This window comes from Sciurus vulgaris (genome assembly GCF_902686455.1).
Source record: "Sciurus vulgaris genome assembly, chromosome: 18".
Taxonomy (NCBI): Eukaryota; Metazoa; Chordata; class Mammalia; order Rodentia; family Sciuridae; genus Sciurus; species Sciurus vulgaris.
The window spans coordinates 7,207,240-7,215,524 of NC_136479.1; positions in this window are offsets into that span (position 1 = coordinate 7,207,240).

Consider the following 8,285-nt stretch of genomic DNA (forward strand, 5'->3'; position numbering starts at 1 on the left):
CTTTGTCCACCCATCTGCTGAGGGACTCATGGACTCCGGAGCGCCTGCCAACTTCCCATCCCATAGCCGTTGTTTCTACAGCCGTCCTTTCTGCACCCCCCATCTCTCCTCCCCTCTAGATTGCCCTTGCCAGCATCTCAGAGAACAGGAGTGAGCCCAGCTCCACGTCGGCGTCTCTTGATTTCACGTCCATCGTCAGCAAATGTCCTCTCCGCTGCTCTTTTCCCTAAGGAGCTTGCTCAGAAGAAGTGCGGATCTTCACAGCCTCCACCTCCTCAGCTCCTTCCCCGTCTTCAGTGGCGCCGGTGCTGCTGTCCCGGTGAGCCGAGGACCAGGAGTCCACCACTGTCCTTCGTGAGGTGGACGTGCATTTTGTGAAGGTCAGAAACTTAACGTGGCCCAGGAGCGGTTTCAGATTCCTCATCTGGACCTTCTCCGTTGCCTCATGAGCTTTCCTGATGCTGCTGTGGAAAGCCAGGGGGTCCCGACCCTGGACATCACCTTTGGGCTTCCTCTTGCCCCTCTGGAGATGGTCTCTTAGCAAGTCCTTTTAGGTTTTCCACCAAAAGTACATCTGCCTGTCGTTGCTCCCACACTCAGTGCTGCTCTGCGGTGCAGACTCTTCTTGTGGGACCACTGTGATCGTCTGCTGCCCTGGCATCGAACCCTGGACGGGCACTGGCTGTTGTCATTGCTGGCAGCCGCTGATGCTCAGGGCTACTGCCGGCTTGCAAGGGGAACATAGGGGACATTTTACAACAGACCAAAGGACTCGACCATAAACTCCGAGTCTTCGAGCGGCCTGTGGTGTACGGGGCGGGATTTGGCAGGGACTGAGGGTGCTGGTCCACAGGTTCCAGAGGCCTCCAACGGTTTTGTGGGCTTTGTTGTGGTCAGTCAGAGGCCACTGTCGGGGTGTGGGGCTCTCCTCATGCACACTGGTTTCCATCGTTTTGGAGGCCCACTCTCTAGCTGTCACACCCTCCCGTGGGATCTGGAAGTAACCTGGGGAAGACGAAGGTGGTTGGAAGTGATTTTGGAAATATCGTTATTCTCATGATGTCAAGTCAGGGTTCTGGGTGAGAGCGAGATGAACTTCCAGCTTATCGAAGGAGAAACTGCATCAGCCAGAGAGCTCCTTAAGTTACGTGAACTGCATACACCAGAGGACACCCTTGGGTTGGAAGAGCAAGCTTTTTCTCTGTGCTTACCTCCACTCAGAACTCCACTGTGACCCAAGCCTGGTTCCCACCCCCCATCCGATGCGCTGGTTCTCTGCAGACGCACACAGGGAGTCCTACGGTGGAAGTCACTGCCGGCACTGACCGCCTGGAGTCAGCCACAGATGCCACAGGATGGGGCCTCTGTCCAGAGGCGTGTGCCCAAAAGCACAGGAGGGGCGGAGACCAAGTGTTTCGTGTGACACGCTTTTTCTCAAGCTCAGAGGCGGGACTCATGCCTGAGACCCGGGCTCACTCTTCCTCCTGATAATTTCTTTCTCTCAAATGTTCAAAAGTCAACCGTGTCTTTGAAGATCCCGGGATGTCTAGTCTTACATGCCAGCGGGGATTCTAAGTCTTCATCTTGGCCACTGAAGGCATATGCCAGAAGGGAAGCGGGCTCAACAGGGGTGTCGTGAAATCCCTTCTCCATGCTGGTGAAGAAACCAAAGAAAGTGTGTAGGCTGAGGGTCGGGGCACTGAGACCCATCTGCTTGAAGCCCCAGCAGGGAACGGAATTGTCGAATACTGGCCTGGAGTTGTAGGATCATTTCAGAGTTTGAGAAGAGTAGGCCTCTCTGATTCCCATACGGGTTCCAGCCTTCAAACATGGGGGGGACCGACAGGGGTGCAGTCCCCATCTCGTGATTTATGAGAGGAAGAAAGGATGGGAGGGGGCAGGAGGGTGGGGAAGACCCTTGTTTCCACCCCTGGCCCCTGGAGGCGTGTTCAGGTGGGGAGCACAGGCGGTGGGTGGGACTGGCTGCTGTTCTTGGCTGGTTTCCCTCTACAGTGGCTGGCCGAATGGGCCACCGTAGGAAAATGGCATCTGCTGGGTGACTTAGAAAGAAAGGAAAGTGGCTCACAGTCTGGAGGCCGGAAAGTCTGCGGTCAAGGCGCCTGCAGATTGGGTGTTTGGTGGGGCCCTGCTGTCTGGTGCGCAGATGGCGCCTGCTAGCAGTGTCTGCACCTAGTGGAAGAGAACAAGGAGTTCTCTTGGGGACTCTTCTATAAGGGCACAGACCCCACTCTCCACTCTCCACTCTCATGACCCGATCACCTCCTGATCCTAACGTCTCGGGGGCTGGGATTTGAACATGTGGGTTTGGGAGCGACACAGACTCTCACATCAGAGTACCTGCATATGGTCACTGCCACCACAGTCCTCAAGACAGAGGGTTTGGAGGCGGAGCCACCGGCATGGTGACCTCTAGAGACCCTCAGGGGCTGAACAATGTCATCTCTGGTGTTGGAGGTCCTTCCTGTTCTCTATGGTGGGAGAGACCCCAGGGAGGAGTGTGGCCGTGTGACCAGGAGTACGGATTCTGGAAGCAGACGGTAGGAGTTCAAATCCCATCATCCTATGGACTAGCCGAGTCTTTGGAGCTGTTCAACCTTACATTCTCTGGCTGTAAAATGCGAAGATGATAAGATCTATCTCACAGCGTTGGTGTAAAGCAGGAATGAGCTGGCCTGCCACCAGCACGTTGCCAGCTCCACATGAGCATCTCCTTCTGCTATTGAACTTTGTCAGAGGAGACTCACTTTCACCTGCAGGTCAACATTTATTAGATGGGTAACCCTGGCCAAGTCCTTGAGCCTCAGCTTCCTCTTCTGAAAACGATTGTGTGGTGTGCTAAGACTGTAGTCACAATGCAAGTGAGAAACACGTCACCGCAAATGCCTTGAGGGTCCTTAAGAAATATCACCAAACACACGGAGGGACTGAGTTCCAGAAATGTGTGCAAAGCACGTGTTTGGACTAGAAGTGCCTTTCCAGTAGAATCTGTGCTCCAGAGTGCTGGTGGTGTCCCAAGATTGCCCCTTACATTCTGTTGTTCAGGTTGAGAACATTTTCATCATGAAATCTTTCAAACCTTTAGAAAAGTACGGGAAATCATGACACCCATGTATCCACCCTGTGGAGTTAGCAGATGTTAACATTTTGTCATATTTGCTTCGGATCCCTCCTTACAGGAGGGGGGCATGTTACAGAGGCCCCATGTTGAAGCTTCCGTTATTATGAATGTAGCTGAATGCTGGTTCTGGTGAAGAGCCCAGGACCAGGGGATTTGCGATGCTGGGGACACTGAGATGAGTGAATTTCTGGCTTTTGTGGGCGCATAGTCCAAGGGAAGAGGCAGACGCAACAACAGACAATTGCATGGTGGCGTATGCCTATCATCCCAGCAGCTCAGGAGGCTGAGGCAGGAGTATCGTGAGTTCAAAGCCAGTCTCAGCAACAGTGAGGCACTAAGCAACTCAGTGAGACCCTGTCTCTAAATAAAATACAAAATAGGACTGGGGATGTGGCTCACTGGTCCGGTGCCCCTGAGTTCAATCCCCAGGACCACCCCCCCCCCCCCAAATTAAAACACCAAAACAACAACAACAACAACCACAATTATCCTGCATTGGAAAAAGTGCCACAGTTGCGAAATACACAGGAACAATGGAGCATGATGGGGAGGAGAGACAGAGAGGGCTTCCCAGGGGAAGCGACATCTGAGTTTATCTTGAAGAACTAAGTCAGGTTTCCCTGGGCAGAGCAAGGGAGAAATGGGCTTTCCAGGTGGAAGGCAGGAAGCCAGGAGAGAGCGCGTGACCCAGGAAAGCGACCTGCGGCGTGACCTGACTTCTGCCCGCTGACCGAGCTGGGGGAATTCTATCGTTCCTGTGGCTGCCATGCAGGCGCCGCCAACCCAGTGACTTAGAACAACTGTCATCATTTCACAGTTCTGGGAGTCTGAAACAAGATGTCACAGGGCCACCCGCCCTCTGAAGACACAGGGAGCATCCTTCTCAGCCTCATCCTGGCTTCTGGTGGCCTTGGGGCTGCTTGGCTTGCAGATGTGTCACTCGGCCCCTGCCTTCATCATCACATGACTTCTTCCCCACGTGTCTCTGCATCTCTCCTCCTCTTAAAAGGACAGTAGTCATATTAGAGGAAGGGCCCACCCTCTTCTAGCATGAACTCATCCTGATTTAACTAATTAAATCTGCAAATGCCCTAATTCCAAACAAGGGCACTGTACTAGTCAGGGTCTCTAGAGGAACAGAACCAACAGGAAGTATGGTTATAAAAGGGAATTTATTAGATTGGCTCACACGACCAGAACCTGGAGAGTCCACCATGGCCGTCTGCAGCTGGAGAGCTGGAAGAACCAGCAGCTGCGCAGTCCAATACGGGGAAGCCCCAGAACAAGAAGGATCAACAGTGCTACCCTAGTCCGAGACCAAGGCTTCTGGAAACTCCCTGGAGAATCACTGGCAGAGTCCACTTTGGAAGAGTGAAGAAGCGAGAGTCAGATATCCTCAGACAATCGAAGCAGCAATCAAGAACTTGTTCAAGAAGAGCTGAGCTACATCTGCATCTGCTTCCTTGTTCTTCCAGTTTTTATTCCATCCAAGCCACCAGCCTATTGGGGGATGCTGCCCACGCTTAGGGAGGGGCTCCACTTGAGTTGGCTCTCCCACATGCCAGTCATTCCTAGACACGCCCTCATTGACAAACCCAGAGGCCTCTTAATCATTGGCATCTCCTAATCCAATCAAGTTGACAATTCAAATTAACCATTACCAGCACGTTCTGAGGTACTGCAAATGTATGACTTCAACGTATCACGTGGGGGGCCACACAATTCAACCCGTGAACAGATATTCTGCATTCCCTCAGAGAACTTGCCTGCCCCACCGGTCACACTGAAGAGTTGCAATTTTCATTTTAGATTTCCTTTCTTGGTTAGCAAGCTCTGGAAAGGAGCTGGACTTTGGAGCAGTTTTGAGGAAGGCACAGGGAGTTTCTAATAACCTTTCCCAGGACCCCTGACTTTGGGTTTATCCTATAATCAGACAAGAGGTGGGCAGCCATGGTGGCTGTGACAGACACATCAGAGGAAGAGGATGTCACAGAACGCCATTAGCCACATCAGGGGGGGAGGGACAGACTGGTCCTCTCCCTGTGAAGGACATTCTTTGGGCACAAAGCCAGAAAATGAAGGGATGTTGGGGTCACCTTGGAAGGCTGACTTTCTGACAGGAGCCCAGAGGGTTGAGGCTGCAGGTTTTGAAGAGGGCGGTGGGGCCTCGGGCTCTGGCCTTGGTGCTGAAACTGTTTCTGGAGCCTGGAACCTGGAGGTATAGCCAGTTCTCTTGACTTCTGACTCCTGGTCACTCCCACCCAACTGTGCCCAGAAACTCAGATCCAGGTGAGGGAGGAGGTTATTCTTGGAGGAACTACTGGTGACAAAGCAATCCAGTAAGAGGGAAAAATGGATAAACGGAAATCAGAGGAGAGGCATTGACGTCAGTTTTTAAATGATCACACTTTCAAGAAAAAAAAAGGCATCCATCACAGCCAAACTATTAAACTGACAGAGTGAAAAAGACACATCTCGACTAATGAGTGTGGCACCCAGGCTTGGCCTGAGTACGTCAGCCTAGGAGCCAGTCACGCCGCAGAGTCTCCTCGGCTGATGGGATCACAGTGTTTACTGAGTCCCCTCAAATTTTTTTCTTGCCTGTCTTATTGAAGGAAAATGTGTCTTTTAAAATTTTTCACAACAAATACAAATGTAACTTGTTTCATAATGCATGCAGCTGGCTTGTCACCCTTTGGATGGTTCTGTCACACTGTTGAGAGTTTCTGTGGAAAGGTGTGGTGTTGTCATTTTCACACTGCTGAATGGGCAGTCAGAAGGGTCAGTTTTTCATTAAAAGTCACACAGCTTTGGGCACGGTGGTGCGTGCCTGTAATCCCAGGGACTCGGGAGGCTGAGGCAGGAGGATCTTAAGTTTGAGGCCAGCCTCAGCAATTTGGTGAGGTACAGAGCAACTTTAGGGAGACCCTGTCTCAAAATAAAAAATAATAAAGACTGGGGATGTGGCTCAGTGTAAAGCATCTCTGGGTTCCATCCAGTAAAAGAAAAGAAAGGGAGAAAGCCCACACCTCTTCTGCTCTGTGGTGGATCTGGGTTTGGAATCAGCTGAAACAGGGCCTCGAGGAGCCAAGGACTTGTTCCTGGGATGTCCCTCTCTATGTGTTTGGCATGTACGTACTTTTGCAAGCATGTACGTACATAAATGTGTATTTTATATTTTGGTTTTGCTCTATTCTGCATTTCTCCATTAAATTGTTGTTCTGAAGTTTTTTATTTTATTTTATTTTTTGAGATGTGATCTTGTGATGTTGCCCAGGCTGCTCTTGAACTCCTGGGCTCGAGTGTCTCCCCGCCTCTGCCTTCAGAGTAGCCAGGACAGAGTGCTGTGGAGTCTACCCCACAAGTCTCAAGAGCACAGATTCTTGTTTTGGTTTTGAAATGATTTTTTTAAAAAGTGAAATTCCTTCTGCAGATCTCGCCAGGCCAAGCCAAGCCGAGGAATCGATTGGATTCTTGGGGAGTCAGTCCAGTTATTCTGCTGTTTCCAGGTACCTCCCGGATGCCACCCGGTTGAGCTGTGGCTGATTCCTTTGTGGCACTTGGAGGTGGCCCAGACTATTGCACATGCTGCAAGGCCTGGAGTCATAGGAACAGGCTCAGGAGGCAGCCTGAAAGTAAGAGGGTGCTAGTGTGGGCAGATGACTCTGGAGCATTTGCGGGCCTGAGACAATGCACATGAAAGACAGCTGAAATGTGGGGTGTTGACAGAAGCTTCCGGAAGTGCTAAAAGCTGAGGCTCATCGGGGAGAACAGAGTGACCTGTGACAGGCATTGCCATGGCCCTTCATTTGTACAGCACTTTGCGGTTGGCAAAAACATTGATTTTGCAAGTAAACCCCTGAGCCCGGAAACACGTCTGTGATATAAGCAGTTACGCATTTTGCATTCTACTCAGGGGTGAGAAAACCCAGGCCCAGAGAGGTGATGCAGAGCAGGAGGACTTCTGTTTTATGAGAAGAGACAAGCGAGGGAGGCAATTGTATCTGAGCCAAGAATCAAACCCAGGTTTCCTGCTTCTGTGGCTGGGCTCCTTCTCCCAGCCCGGGAGGTGGTCTGGGTCCAGCAGGTGGGCTGGAGAACAGGGAGGATATCTCCAGTGGTGGCTTGGCCTCTGGAAGGCTGGTCCCAGCAGGCAGCCAGCCTGTCCTCCTTGATTAATTTCCCTTCCACCCACCCATCCTTAGCTGGGGCTGGGGCTGACCCACTCCAAGCCCAGACTTGGCACAAAGCACTTTGTATCCATTTCACAGAGGAGGGGGATGTTACTTCTACTTTGCAAGCAAGGAGACAGAGGCTTGGGTAGAAGGTACTGGTCCACAGTCATTTAACTAGTACAGAGTCCCTTTCTTTTTTCTATACCCATCCTGTCTAGTCAGAGACTGAGATAGTCCCCCGAGACCTAGAATCAAGAAGCACCACTTTCGGATCTATGAATAATTATTTCCTCTTTCCAGAGTGTGGGCATTCTTTCTGTCTCTAAAAAAAAGCTTTAATGAGGGTTAATCGATATACGGAAATTGCACATATTTAATTATATAATTTGATGGGAGTGGACACACTCAAACACCCATGAAACACTTCCTTCTCATCTTGCAATGACTCCCTATGTGATATTCAATGCGACAACTCTTTTTGCTGGACTCAGCCTGAGCAACTGCAGATTCCTTATTAAAAAGCTTCCTATGCTAGCCAAATGCACCATAGCAGTAGTAATGAATGGACAGAGAATATTAAAACGCTGGAATTTTTTGTTGCATTTTATCCCCCCTCTGGGTGAGAGCTGAGACTGGAAGTGTTGCAGTGTTAACTCTGTCAGGCAGCAGGATTCTGGAAATCAAAACCGGGGCTTTTATTAGCAAATGCACAGGAGTGAGCCCCAGAGACTCTGTCCTGCTGTGACTCCCCAGGAACCTTTGCGTTCCAGCAGGATCGGTGGAGCAGCAGAGAAAGGGCTGAGGGGCGGTGTGGAATGGGAGGCTGCCGGGCCCTGGCGTGAGCCTGGGTCCTCACCCTGGACTGTGAGCCGCGTGTGACCATGCGGGCAGTTTGCACAGTGGACTCCACATGAGTGTCAGGCTCTGGGCTAAGTACTTCCCATGCACCATTCATTTAATTCTCAGGTGGT